Below are 15,097 nucleotides of genomic sequence, written 5' to 3'. Positions count from 1 at the left end.
CTCAGTGCGCCGCTGTTCCACTGTAGCGTCCACCATCTCTCTAGGAAAGAGAGGGGAGGAACCCAGCACTGGTCCGTTCCTCAGACCCAAAGCTGCCTCACGCCCTGCCGACCTGGTCACTCGAGCGAGGACTGCGTCCCTACGTCTCAGAACCAGGTTGGCCCACAGGTTGGCCATCTGGTGGGCCAGGTAGGAGATCACCCTACCCCCAGACTGACACAGTCTCCTGAAAGCCGGGTCTCCTTCGGAAGTGATGTTTCCCAAGGAGGCCGCGACCCTGGACACCGTGAGGGACCATAGGTCCAGCCAGGAGACTGCTTGGAATGCTGCCACGGCAGTCAATTCCAAATCCAGTGCCTCTTGCTGCGAGAACCAGAGGTTCTCAGCTACCAGGTGTTGAAGAGACACACCCGGGGTTAGCCTAGATAGCTCCGGGTTAACCTGCTTGGGCGGCAGCGGGTCCTCCGATGGCATGTAGAACTGCCTCTGCCGTGGTAGAGGAGGGGAAAGCAGCTTGGACGACCTGCCAGACCGAAGTGATCCCTCCTGTCCGGAGAGACAAGAGCGTCCACCTGGCCCAACGCACTGTCGGCCAAAGCTGATCGGGGCAGACCGACCATCGTCCTGGGTTCCCTCTTAGGCCCCCAGAACAACTCCAGCCTTGATGTAGGCTCAGAGGGCGGGAGCACTGATCCTTCCCCAAGGTCATTGTGCTGACGAATCAGCGCAGTGACCTCTGCAAACGACCTCTGGATCTCGGGAGTGACAGCGTCCTGGGCAGATGGACCGTCAAGTCCATCCAAGGAGAACGCCTCCCGAGATCCTCCTTCCACAGGAGGGACCACGACAGACCCCTCTTGGTCTCTTCCAACCACTTGGGCGTACGATCTGGTCGGTCCTAAGACTGTGCCAGGTTCGTAGGCCCTCGTGGAGGGACCGCGAGAGGCGCACTCCTCACGGTCACTGCTAATCGCCTCACTCCTCCCGGTGTAGCCCGAGGAGGTTGAAGGGATAGGAGAGGTAGACCTGATGCTCCCCCCTGCCCACCAGTAAACCCGGTGTGCTGGGGGTGGGGGGCTGCAGGCGACTGCCAACCCGCAGTGACGATCGAGCTACAGGCCTAGTCACGTGGTCTCCCTGAGGAGAACCGCTGGACCGAGAACTGTAGCGACGGTCCCAAGCGTCAGGAGAGCTGCTACCCGTCCGGTCCAGGTGGGAGCGACAGTCAGGAGACCGGTAGAGTCCACTGTCGCGATGGGTGCGTGGCCCGTCCTCATGGCGCGGCACGGTACCTGGACCAGTCAAGGCTGGTCCTGGTGACCGGGGGGACCTCTTCCTCACCTCAGCCCGCGTACGGTCTGGTGGGACTGTCGCGTCAACCCTGGGAACCAGCAGATCGCCACAAGAGCGATCGCTGGTCTGGCGGGAGTCGCCTGAGCGACTGCCATCAGTCTTCTGCTCCGTGCCTGGGTCCTCACAGCGAGCAGGCTCAGCAGCCTGGACCCTGGCTGTACGGTCCCCTGACCGTACACTCGGTACCGCTCGCGAACGAGCAGCCGAGATGGTTCCCGATGCTGAGGCAGAGCCTCTGGTGCCAGGAGAAGAGGTACCGGTGGTAGCTGATACCCCTCCGGTCCCCGTCTTCTTCTTCCTTGCGGAAGGAGAGACAGGCCCCGTTCCCAAAGGAGCAGGAGGACCAGCAGAAGCCCCAACTGTCCCACTAGAGTGGGACAGACCCTTAGAGGTCTCTGGGTGAGACTTCTTAGGGGGGGAGGAGGCAACCTTCTTCTTCCTCGGCTGTGGGGCCTTGGAAGTCGAAGGGGAAGAGGTGGCTGCAGACGACGACGAAGAAGATGACAATGAAGACGACGACATCTTCCTCTTCTTCTTCGTCAGCTTCCTCAGGACCACCGTCAGGTCCTCCATCCAGGTTGGAGCTGGGGCAGTTGCTGAAGCAACAGGGCTCAGCTGCACCTGTCCGGAGGGACCTGCAGTGGGAGCAGCAACACCATGGGCTGGAGCGACGACGGCAGGAACTGGTGCGGGGGCAGCAACAACAGGAACTGGCGGCAGGTCGAGCAGGGAACTCTTGGGGCACCGAAAGTCAGGGGCTGGGACGAGGGCAGCAAAACCAGGCGGTGGGGTCATCTCCTTCCTCGGCAAGCACGGCAGTGGGGCCTGGATCGAAGCTGTAGGTGTCACCATTGCCACATGCTGGGTGTAGACCAGGTGAGGAGGAGCTACATACCCAGGCGTCAACACCGTTGTCGTGGTCGATGTCTCTGGTTCGTGCGTCCCTGAGCCGCAAGATGGTACAGCAGCCCCTTAATACTTGGTGCGCTCGGGAGTCCAAGCGAGTACCAGACCCGCTCGAGATCACTACCAACGGCAGGCATACCTGAGGAGGCAAGAGTCAGGTTAGTAAGGGGGGTTCCCGCTCTGCCGGGGGGAGAAAGTTCCCACCCCAAGTGAACGGAAGACCCTGAGTAAAGTTGAACGTCGGGATGCCACGCTCCCTCCTCTACACTCGACTGATCGAGTGAAGAGGCAAACCGCGACACGCTCCCCCGAAGGGGAAGGAGCCAAACGCGGGAGCTGAGACGGAGGAAGGAAAGAGGAAGACGTGTCCATAACCAATGGTGTCACTGGAGAGCCCTCCGTCGACACCTTGGCCATAAGAAACCAGATTTAAAATAACCATTCCCATAATCTACACAAAATCCATTCATCTGATATGTGGACTTTTTACCCAAATGACTCCCCAACTGGATAGAGTTGAAAAGACTTTTTTGTAATCTACTTTCTGACTTCTCAATTGATGCAATGCCTACTTTGAAATCATGTCCACTTTGAAAAGGCACATTACATATTGAAATTTCCATTAATAATTGCTGAACTTATCCTACTTCAGGGTTTGCACCCCAAGAAGAAATGATACAATTAAGTACGTACTACTACTAAACTGTGCAAAAGCCTTTCCTTTGATATATTAAATGACAGTGGTCTCTACATTATTTCTTTCATTCTGACATGAATATTTTTTCAAAAGTTTCCATTCCAAAAAGAAACAGTAGCTAACACATTACTAACATAACAAACATTCCTCTATGCAAATAAAAACCCTGCTCCAGGGACAAAAGATGCAGATAGTTATGAAAATGTATATCTTCTTCTTCTTCCCAGCTGGTTCCCATTTTTAATGTATATACCATGATGAAAACAATACATTTACAAAACTAAAACATAGACAGAAACATCCTAGTGCAGACTGTAACCTATCTCAATACTTTAACTGTTAAGTTATCATTTAATTACGTACCAAGAATACTGGCAGTGTGTGTGCATTCCCAGGGCAAATGATGCAGATATACACTAACAATATCAAAACTACTCAAATATAAAAAAAGGAGCCTCTTGACACTGACTTAGGCATTCAGTTTGGACACAAGCATCAACGATGGGACTGTAAAAATAGATCTCTGGAAAAAGTGCTAGTGGGCTGTAAAAAACAAAAAGCCTGTACAATAACTGGAAATCATAGTCCAAAACTTCAAGATAAAAATGCACAACAATAAATCAGAGAAGAGGAAGAAAAAACCTATAACAATACTGTACCTCAATATTAGGATGCATTGATGTCCTGTGACTTTGCAATTTGTCTTGATTCTTATAAACGAGACTGCATTCAGGGCAACGAAACATGCATGGACCTGTCACCAAGTGTTCTAAGAAATGGTCAAGACTGTCATAATCCTTTTCACAAATTGGGCATCTGAAAATTTCATTTTATCAATAATGTTTCACTGGCATTAGATATTCAAATACATTACCCAGCCATATGATGTATGTTACTTCAAGTTAATTGTCACTCACATCTTGCAAATGAAAAACCATATTAAAATAGTCCCTGTATAAAAAAAAATGGAATAATACACCATTAAATTCTTTCCTTAAACAGACATACGTACAGTCACATCTCAACTAAACACGCTTTGTATTATTAGCTACATTGTTATGATTATTTTTTGCTAAGCTACTATTAGACAGTCAAACCTTGGATTTCATATGCGCTGGTTTTCGTACGATTCAGTTTTCATTGACTTTTTGCGAACAATTTTGACTTGGGTGTATTACATTTCCTTGGAATTCTTACACCGGCAAACATTCCTTTCAAGGCCCACCTCATGACTAGGTCTGTACCAAGTGCCCAAACAAAGCATCTCATGTCCTCTTGTGATCCATTCTGCTTTGTGGTAGTTGTTTTTTTGTGCTTTGTTTTTGCTTTTTTTTACTTGAGTGCAACTGCTAAAAATATTCTGACTCGCTCACCCTTTCTCAAAGGGTGTCGGTATGAATCTGGGGCGAGTGAAAAACACTACCACAGCAGCCTCTCCAATTAGCCTTTTCCACATCAAAACCCTTTAGAAAAGGGGAGCAGTGCTACGGCTCACTCCCTGCTACCGCGAAGGTAGCGTAAGGGTCGACATACCTGCAGATAGCATTCTAGCTTGGTGACTAAGTAGGGTGGGAAAGACAGGGTGGGATTTCACTGGGCGACACGGCTTCCTCGCCCAGAATTAGATTTTTCCTACGTCAAAATCCCTTGTCTGGGCTCAGCCGTGTCGCTCCGTGAAATTGTACCAGAGAAAACACCAAGCTAAAGACTTATAAGTTAAATGACAATTCAAAAATAAAGCGTTGAAAGTGAAAAACAACTAAAAATGTGAGAATATAATAAACTAAGATACACATAGTATAAAAATATATCATAGCCTTAATAGACACCATATTTTAAGGCTAAAAATGTATATAAATTTCAAATACAAAAATACAGATTTAAATTGTAATACAATAACAATAGTATGTACAAATAAAACTTAAACTCTAAATATGAACATCATAGGATGGGCTGAGGTAGCTTAGGTAGATTGTTAATGAGGCTGGCGGAAAGAAAATGAGGAAAAATTAAAGCCACTGCAAATTGTTCATGCTGTAGCAGGGGACACTGGTCTGCCCACTGCTACTGTCGGGTATTTAAGAGCCTCCAAGGACTTAAGGTAATGGCGCTTAAAAACTGAGGGTGACTTCCAACCAGTGTACTTTTTAAGATCATCAAAACACATATATTTGAAAAAGTTAATAGTTGTTGCAATAGCTCGGATGTCATGCACCTTCGGAAATGATCCTGGATTAGCTTTCTTTATAAAATACAAAATTTGTTGCCTTATGCCCTTTAGAGAAATGGTCCCCCCAGCTTCCCTAATGAAAAGCGGGCCTTTCGAATGGCCAGATGTCCTAGAAAGGAAATCCTTCAGTGTTTGCACAGGGCACAATGATGGATCCTGCGGAAGTGGGACAATTTTCCATGGCGACCACCTATCTAAAGGGTCCTCATTCTTGGCGAGAAATGTCTGATTTGGTGAAAGCAACACGTCCCCTGAAGGTAAAAATTCTATATATGACCTGGGTCTCTAGATAAAGCTGACAACTCTGAAACCCTAGCACCTGAAGCCAGACTTAACAAAAATAGTGTCTTACGCAATAAGGATTGATAATCACACGCCAAGTTGTTTGTATCCGAAGCGAGCTTAAGTATATCGTTAAGAAACCATGACACCGTCGACGGTCTCTGTACAGGTCGAACGACGTGCACATGCCCTCGGAATAGACGTGAAGCAAGACTCAGTTAAATTGATACCAAATCCAATCTGGAAAATCTTTTTCAAGGCTGAATTTGTAGTTGTAATTGTGCTAGCCACCAAACCTTGTTCAAATAAACTCCTGAAGATGGTGATAGCTACATTAACTGATATATTTTGGATATTGGACGCATTGAGGAAAGCCGCCAATTTCTTAACTGCTGAATCATATTGGCGGAGTGTTGATTCCCTTTTGTCTGACTCCAAGAACAAAATGTTTTCTGGGTCTATGTCCTCACCCCTCCATCCTGCAAACTTCATGAAATCCATAAAGATAGGGTTTTGTGAAGACCTGAGAAATCAAACACAGTCTTCGTTTGTACTTGTTGTGACAAGCTCGAGTTCGGAAGAGAGTGAGGTCGGAGACCCAATTCTAGGAGAAGAGGAAACCAGTTGCTCTTTGGCCAATGTGGTGCTATGAGTGCCACTTGACCCTTGAATGATCTCAACTTGTTCAGAACCTTCAGGAGAAGGTTCACTGGAGGAAATAAGTAAATTTTCTGCCATTGGTTCAAATGAAAGAAAAAACTTAAAACAATGCACTTAACTTTAAACTTAAACTAAGCTTAACATTTACGTAAATTTAATTATCACTTGTTTTTGCCTTCTTGGCTGCACTTTCTGTACTTTCCCTCGCAGCTCTTTTCAATAAAAATGTATCCAAAAAATGTGACAAACAAGTGTCATCAAAAAGCGCTGAAGCACGACCAGTTGCCACTTTTTCTGGGTGTTTCTTTTCAATGAAATTTGACAGCTTTTCCCACATTGCCACCATGTCTTTAATTTCACCTGTAGAAATCACTTCCTCCGGCTCTTCCTCCTCCTCACTCGTGTTAATCTCTTCCAAAACCTTCGTGTGTTGCATCATCTGCAGCTCCTTCAACTCCTCAGTTGAGAGTTCCTCCTCATGTTCTTTCACGTCTGCACTCGCAGCTTCGCCATGCCTCACCACTGAATGGATGCCAGTTCTCTTCTTAAAATTATCAAACCAGCCATGGCTTGCCTTAAACGCTTCTTCTGATGCCTCTTTAGAAGTTGATGCTTCTTTCTTCACTAAGTCGGCATAAATACTCCGTGCCTTCTCGCATATTACCGTTTCTGTCAGTGTATCTCCTGCCAACTCCTTCTCTTTCACCCACACGAGCAGAAGCTTCTCCATTTCCTCGTGGATATTTGTCCTTAATTGGGAAAGAATTGTGGTTCCTTTTGCTGGTGTAGCACTCTTCATGGCATCCTTCTGCTTCAATATCGTACAAATTGTCGATGTACTACGGTCATAGATCTTTGCGAGTTCAATCACTCGTACGCCACGCTCATGTTTTTCTATTATTTCTTGCTTTAGTTCTATCGACATCATCCTCTTCTTCCTGTCACCATTGTCCTTAGCACTCACTTTCTTCGGCCCCATGATAACACACAAAAAAGTTCAGTAATCACGCAAAAATCAAGCAAAAATGAGTAAAGTGCACAAGATACACTTTGATTCAAGCGGGTAACACGTGCGAGTGAGCGAGAGATGCTCTCGGATGATGCTCGACCCTGCGCACCAACTAGCAGGATGCTCCGGAAACACGGCTCGTATCTCGGATTTGGGTTCGTATCTTGAACGAAAATATGGCCCGAGCTCCGGCTCGTATCTCAAAAAACTCGTATGTTAGGCTGCTCGTATCTCGAGGTACCACTGTATTCCCATTATGTTACCGCTTTGTAACTTAATCTAGATTATAAGCAACTAACCTTAATTGTTTTTTATTATCCCTTTATAGATATTTATGTACTTCTTCTTCCCAAGCTTGGTGTTTTCTCTGGTACTATTTCACGGTGTTTTCTCTGGTACTATTTCACGGAGCGACACAGGCCGAGCCAGAAAAGGGATGTTGACGAAGGAAAATCTATTTTCTGGGCAAAGGACCTGTGTCGCCAGGTGAAATCCCCGAAATCCCTTACCTTTACCTTTCCCCCCCAACCCCCCCCTCCCTGTTTAGGCCAAGCTTGGGTGCTATCTACAGGAATGACGTCAGAGGCGCTAGCCATACCAGTAGTGAGTAGTGAGCCTTAGGTCGGCTCCTCTTCTAGTTGAGGTTGTTTGATGTAGGAAGAGGCTAAATGGAAAAGGACCTGTGGTAGTGGTTTCACTCGCCCCAGAAACCATACCGACACCTTATAATAAAGGTGAGCGAGCCAGAATATTCTGGCATTTCCAATTTAGCTTTTCTCTGGTATTATAGCAATATTTTACCTTAGAAATAGTGCTAAAGGAACCTATTTCACTGGGCGACACAGGTCCTTTGCCCAGAAATAAATTTTTCCTTCGTCAAAATCCCTTTAGCCAGTCGGGCCCCTTAAGGCAAAATTTAAAAGAGATCCCCAGTAACAAATGTCTCTGGACAGTTTTGTTGTGCAACAGGGGTCAAGTGACTCTCAAGTGGTTCAAGTGCCAGTAAAAAATGAAGAGGGGGAATAACCCCAGAATAGGTCTTTAATACGCAAAGTCCTTCTGGAGAGGGATTCCCCTTCCTAACAATAATCTCCTCCTTCTTCCCTTCCTCTCCGTCTTCCATACGGCTAACAAAAGTCTTCCATAAAGGTAAGATTGATGTTAAATGTTTACTCATCCACAACATTAGTCATTTATACTTATTTCTCATTGTTTTCTATATGTAAAATGAAGTTTTCATTATAAAAATGATATTGTTATAATACAATAAAGTTTCATACATACTTACCTGGCAGTATATACATAGCGAAGGACTCCGTCAGTCCCCGACAGAAATTCAAATTTCGCGGCACACGCTGCAGGTAGGTCAGGTGATCTACCGTCCTGCCCTGGGTTTGGCAGGATTAGGGAACCATTCCCGTTTTCTATTCTTATTTTCTCTCTTACACCCTGTCTCCTGCGGGCGAGGCTGGGTGGGCCATTAATCTATATATCTGCCAGGTAAGTATGTATGAAACTTTATTGTATTATAACAATATTCATTTTCATACAAATCAACTTACTGTCAGATATATTCATAGCTGATTGACACCCTTTGGTGGAGGGTAAGAGACAGCTAACATGGAATAGCAGGTAAACAACATTGTTGTAGGTATAAATAAACCTTGGTTCCTATCTGATAGGTGGTAGACTTCGTGGCTGTTTGCCCGGTAGTCTGCATCACCCCAAGACTTTAGCGAGTATGTGATCTATGGCTAAGAGTTCTTGTGGGTCTGCCGATGGGGTATGAACCGCTTACTCGGCAGAGCCTGAAAGGACTTTGTCAATGGGTACTGGACCACTTCTATGACAATACACCTTATGAAGGAGCGCAACACCGATCCCGATCACCTGATCCTAACACGAGGGTTCGCGCTCAAATTGAAAAGAGTTATCCCCACTCTCCTTTCAAAACCCAATAATTTCACTAAGTTAAATAACTTTAACTTTAACTCAAAGTTAAGGATCAGTGTCGGCTCCTTATCCCAGTAACGTATCCGCAGAAACGTATAAACCAAAAGAGAAGGATCTCTCGTAGGTTAACTTGACATCCTTTGTGTAATGAGAAGTCAACACAGAGTTGCCTCTACCGTACAACACAGCTAATATGTCTTATATGACATATTGTTATGTAAAGAACAAGAATTTGCAAAAGCGCGCACTTCCTGCGCTTTTAATTCTCAGCTGTTTGAAGGAATCAAGTCACTTATGAAGTGCTTAGGAGATCTCCATGTTTCAAAGAAGACCAGGGCTTTCTTGAAATGGATCTCTCCCGTCTGAAGCCTGAAGCCTGGCAGGAACCTCGCGCTTGGCTGGTGCTTCGCTCTTGGTTGGAGCCTAGCGCTTGTCTGGTACCTTTCGCTTGACTGGCGCCTCGCCTCTGGTTGACGCCTCGCGCCTTAGCTGGAGATTCGCGCCTAGAGCCTGGCTTGCGCCTGGCTGGCTCCTCGCGCCTGGCTGGCGCCTCGGTTTGGCCTCTCTAGCAAGGGGAGGTGATTGTAGTCAGCTACATCCAGTATACAATAGGATATCTAACAGTATGAGAGATAAGAGTCTTCCTCCGAGGAGGATCCTTCTTGAGTACTTCCCTTGCTCACGAGATCTCTTCTTACCTGTTGAAGGGGCTTCTCGTTGCAGAATCTTCCCTATCCTTGTCCGAAGGAAGGGAAGAAGCTTGGAAGTCGAAGGAGACTCCGAGCTGAAATTGGGAGGACTCCTGATTTCTAGCTCTTTATTGTATCCCTCTGAACACCTTCTGGGAAGCATTTCGAGCCGTCATCGCATTCCAAAGACTCTGTAGGCAAATGTTTTAACCATTCTACTGTAGATGCGAGATTCCAATGCTCAAAAAATTCACTTGTCTTCTTGATCGTTTGGGACAAAGAGAAACAAAGAATTCCCTCATAAAAATTTCTCAAAGAAGTTTGATGAGGAGCAGTTCCATCTTGTCAGAACAGAATCTGTGGCCACAAAAAAGATCCCATTAGAAGTACATGGTATCCTACTCTTGTCATATTGAGGTATCGTATAAGATCCCGAAGATCTTAATCCTCTGCTATCTCCAATCCCTTTATAGAGACAGAGTATAGCCTTTTACTGCGTTCTTTGATAGCAGATATATACAAAGGTGATTCTTCCCTCTGAAAGGGAAGAAAAAACCGCTATGTGGTTCACAGAGGTATCGGAAGAGGACAGTTTCCTCATTCCCTCTAGCACAATCTGCAGCAATTCTATATCTTGTCCATGACTATTGTCATTTACCTTGAAAAATCCTCTCATTCATGTCCATTTCTGGTCAGTCTGCACGTAGACAGACTCAGAGTGGAGAGGTTGTTAAGGTCCATTTATAATAGATGCTGATAGAATATTCAGACTGTCTTGGAAAAGACTTCCAAAACATGCTGTGAGAAGAACGTGACCTCTGTGAATCCAACCTCCCTAAGGCCAAAATGAGGCATAACGTATTATCTTCTCTTTCTTTGACGCCCTTTATCTTAAATTCTGCAAATAATTTATATTTAGGGAAAAAAAGACTAAAGTTTATTCCCCTTTCTAAAAAAAAAAATAAAGATGGCGTATATTGCTACCTCTCTTGGTTCGAGGAAAAGGAAGCAGTCTATAGGAAGCCTGTTCGTCTTCTACCTTACTAAGAGATCTATGAAGAAGACTTTCCGCAGGTTCTCACAACTCTTTCCAATAAATGTTAAACATGTTAACAGTTATTATCGTCGATCGAGAAGGTTCTCTTTGTTAACGCGAACAGGAGCGAAAAAAGAGATTCTCGATGATGCTCTTTGCGATATGAGAGAGTCATGGAATTGGCCTAAGTGACTAAATGGGTAACGAAATCAGGAACGAATCTTGCCGTTACCGAGCCTGGTGTCCGAGAGGCTACTGGACTCTTAGGTTAATAACTCGCTAAAACGAGAAAATCTTGGATGGTGCTCTGGCTCACTGCACCAGGCTGGCGCTTCTAGGTTGGCGCTTCTGGCGCATTGCGCCAGGCTGGCGCTTCCTTCTAATTCTTTTTAGGTTATGTGCCAGAACACCTGTGCCTTTATGGTACCCGACATCCTTTCACATGTTAATTCCGTTCTTAGTAGGAAAAACTTTATATACGTAGTATAGTCCATTCAGGGAAACAAGTTCTGCCACAAAGAGAATGTTTCCCATCCGACTCATCCATCTTCTTCTGAGCAGGTACTCTAATAAGCTATGCTTTCGTAAGCCTGAGAGCATTATATAATATAATGTTCTGCTGCGATAGAATCCTTTAATAATGTTACCTACGGTAAACAGCATTGAAAGGTTGTACTATCTCTCTTATTGAAAGCTTCTTAGCAAAAGGCATACAATATTTTATTTATGTTAGCTTAAACTATCCCCTCATCCGAGGTTAAGACCGCGATTGTAGGGGAGAGATACGGATAGTTATTCCATCCCGCAGGAGAGAGAGATAAACCCGACCGCTCATGACTGACACCTACATGGTACTGCGTTGGTCTCAGGCTCTCAGCATCAGCGAAAGCAGTCTCCGTTAGCCGTCTGGCCTTACTCTTCCAGAGTTGCCAGCTACTCCATTTAATAAAGGAATCTTATAAAATTATTATCGAACTTCAGGAAGTTCTTATTAAAGCATATTTAAGCGAAACAAGACTTCGATAAATCTAGAAGCTAAGTAGGTGTTGTCTTAACAATCCCTTTAAGCGTAGTCCTTCCTAGGAAAGTCGTAGAAGGATACTGGTAATTGAGTTGCATAGCAAAGAAGTAACTACGTTATGTGTTTATGATTTGGCCCGTATCGTATTCTCATACAGCATAATACTTCTACTACCTTCTACTATCTTCGTTCTTTTCGTTAATAGAACGATAGAAAGAGTATATATATATCCTTAAGGAACGAAGTTAATCCAGGAACTCTTTAAATCTTCGTGATTTCCTCATAAATCGCGGAAGAGACAGAATTCCTGTTCATCACTAGGGTTTACGGAAGGAAGTAGATATTTCCTATCCGCCATCATACCCAAACGTCGATGAGATTCTTTTATTAAGAAAAACTCCCAAAGCTCTTGCCTCCGTCAAAACAGGGAAGAGCATGGATGAAGGAGAGAGTCCGCATTGAGAGGAACTGCCTAACACAGGAGTCTTCTGAATAATGAAAAGGGGCTTCTCTTAGTATCAGAATCCTTCTGACAAAAGCAACGGCCGCCTGTGCGACATCTTGCACATTTGCCAGGGGAAAGTTGCTCAAGTTAAAAAAACTCAAAGAGGAGTCTCGCGACTGACCTCTCTCTCAAATGAAGATTTTGGAATATTCTGACGCCTAGCGCCTGGATCCTTGCGCCTAGCGCCTGGCGTCTGGATAGTTCCGTGCGCCTGGAATGTTCCGCACGCTAGAAAGGAGACTCGCTCCTGGAACGTTCCGCTTGCATGGAAGGTCCCGTGCGCCCTGATAGTTCTGAGCGCCTCTAGTCTTCTTTTACGAGCCTCTTGCCAGTAAACATTCAACGGAAGCATCCTTCTGATTGCCACTCTACTATAAGGCTCCTCAGTCTAGCCGTCTGTTTTCTCTTTGAAGGCGCCTTGCGCCAAGAAAAAAGTTCTGGAACGCAGCTCGCGCTCAGTTGCTGGAACGCGGCTCGCGTTTATCTGTATGAACAAGGTTCGCGTTTATCTGTATGAACGAGGCTCGCGCTAGTCTGTTGGAACGCGGCTCGCGCTAGTCTATTGGAACGCGGCTCGCTGCTGGCTGTTGGAACGGGGCTCTCGCTAGCTTGCTGGCTGGCTCTCAGTCTCTCGCTCAGTGTTCTCTTAGTTTTCAAAGAACGCGCCAGATCGTCCGAACTCCAAACATGTACATTCTTCGTCTTTTCGGATGTAAGATGAAGAAACGGAAGAAGAGACGCACTTTTTAAAGGATGCCTTTCCAATGGCTATCCCTGGCAGTCTGGGACGTTCTGCAGATCCTGCCGAGGGAACGCCCGATCGATGGGGATTCTCCATAACCTCCGTAAGGCTTTCGACTTTCCTTCTCCTATGGGCTTGTGAGCTTGGAAGAGGTCTAGGCCTGAGAGCGAGACAGAGCCGATCGGACGCACCCTCTACTATTTAGGACGCCTTTCCAATGGCGAACTTGGCAGTCTGGGACGTTCTACAGATCCTGCCGAGGGGACGCCTGATCGGTGGGGATTCTCCATAACCTCCGTAAGGCTTTCGACTTTCCTTCTCCTCTGGGTATGTGAACTTGGAAGAGGTCTAGGCCTGGAAGCGAAACAGAGCCGATCAGAACGCACCCTCCACGGCACTGTGAACACTAAAATCACTTCTTACCTTTCAATAGCTCGTATTTTGAGCTACATTCCTTTGTCTTCAAATTGCAATATGAATTTGAAGATTCTGTGAAGTAAGGAGATGAGGATACAACACTACTAGTATTGTTAATGCTCTAACTGCTCGTTAGTACGAGAACTATAAAAATTCCTCAAGAAGGAAGTTAGCTCAATCAATTCTAACATTTACTACACGTTATTATGAATAAATATTAAAATTTTCCTTCTTGCAAACTATGTGAGTGTCTACCGAAAAGTTCGGTAGTTACACATAAACAATTCTTCGAAATTTTCGAAGCCAAAGTTATTAAAACATATTAATATGCGTATGCTGAACCAAAGATCCAGTACTTCCCTGCAAAAGATAGCCCAGAAGATCGATGGCGATGAAATCCAAAATCAAGTCAGGAGGAACTGCAAACGTTGTTTACATTCCAAGCGACAGAGAAAATATGAATAGAAAACGGGAATGGTTCCTAATCCTGCCACCCAGGGCAGGACGGTAGATCACCTGACCTACCTGCAGCATGTACCGCGAAATGTGAATTTCTGTCGGGGACGACGGAGTCTTAGCTATGTATATATCTGACAGGTAAGTTGATTGTATGAAACTAATATTGTAATACTTACTTGAACACCTGAATTAACCCTGGTCACTGACCAGCCTGAACTATATCCCCACAGAATTACCCATAATTGGGTAATTTTCTAACTGCCAGCGCTACTAACGCTGCAGGTTAACCCTGTCTACTGAGTTACCTATACTACCGTTGGCAACACTGTTGCCAGAACCAGCTGGCAGAGCACTCTCCCTCCAATTGCATCCATCACTATTTATTGAAGAGGGGAGGAGGGTGGGAATCATTCAGGTGTTCAGGTAAGTATATTACAATATTAGTTTTATAATGAAAACTTCATATTGCAATACACCACCTGAACACCTGAATTAGCCTGATTAACAGTTAAATAGAGGTGGGATCAATCTCATTCAGCCCGACCCCTTCACTGATAATGTGCAGTTAACTCAGTTTCACCCAAAATGTAATTAGATGAGATTACCAGTGGAGAGAGTACCTTATGTCAGACTCGTCAGTCAGGCCTTGTCTCTGTCTAGATGACCTCCATGTGGTATTCAATATCTCGCATGTATGGAGGGAAAGGAGCCTCCTTTGTGGCTGTTTAGCCTCTCATGTATGGAGGAGGAGCTGCCTGAGCAGGTCCTTTGGGTTCTCTGTTGATCACCTCAGGTGAAGAGCGCACACCGGAATCGCTGTTGTCGTTCATCCATGCTATCTGTCTACCTATCTTGTAATAATGCGAACAGTCAATGGGAAAAAAAAACTCACTGAAAGAAGCTATAATGACCTAAAGTAATGCTCACTAAGAGAACTTACTGCACTACTGCATTAGCAGCCACAAAAGGGCCTAGCGAGTAACCCTCCATCAAAGAGAAGTGAATGTCCTTCAGGTAGAATGACGTGAAGACTGACACCAACTTCCAGATTGCTGCTTCCAAAATCAATGATACCGAGTAGTTCCTTAGGAAAGACGAAGAGGTAGCTATTCCCCTAATCGAATGTGCTCTTGGGCGC

General features: G+C 45.4%; 1 pseudogene; it reads right to left on the bottom strand.

Annotated features, from left to right (window-relative positions):
- Positions 1-15,097, bottom strand: part of LOC135199658 (zinc finger protein 41-like) — a 100,418-nt pseudogene that overhangs the window by 62,707 nt on the left and 22,614 nt on the right.

The sequence above is a fragment of the Macrobrachium nipponense genome, chromosome 26 (assembly GCF_015104395.2).
Source record: "Macrobrachium nipponense isolate FS-2020 chromosome 26, ASM1510439v2, whole genome shotgun sequence".
NCBI lineage: Eukaryota > Metazoa > Arthropoda > Malacostraca > Decapoda > Palaemonidae > Macrobrachium > Macrobrachium nipponense.
Note: the sequence above shows the minus strand (reverse complement) of the source record. Positions and strands in the feature narration are given on the sequence as shown.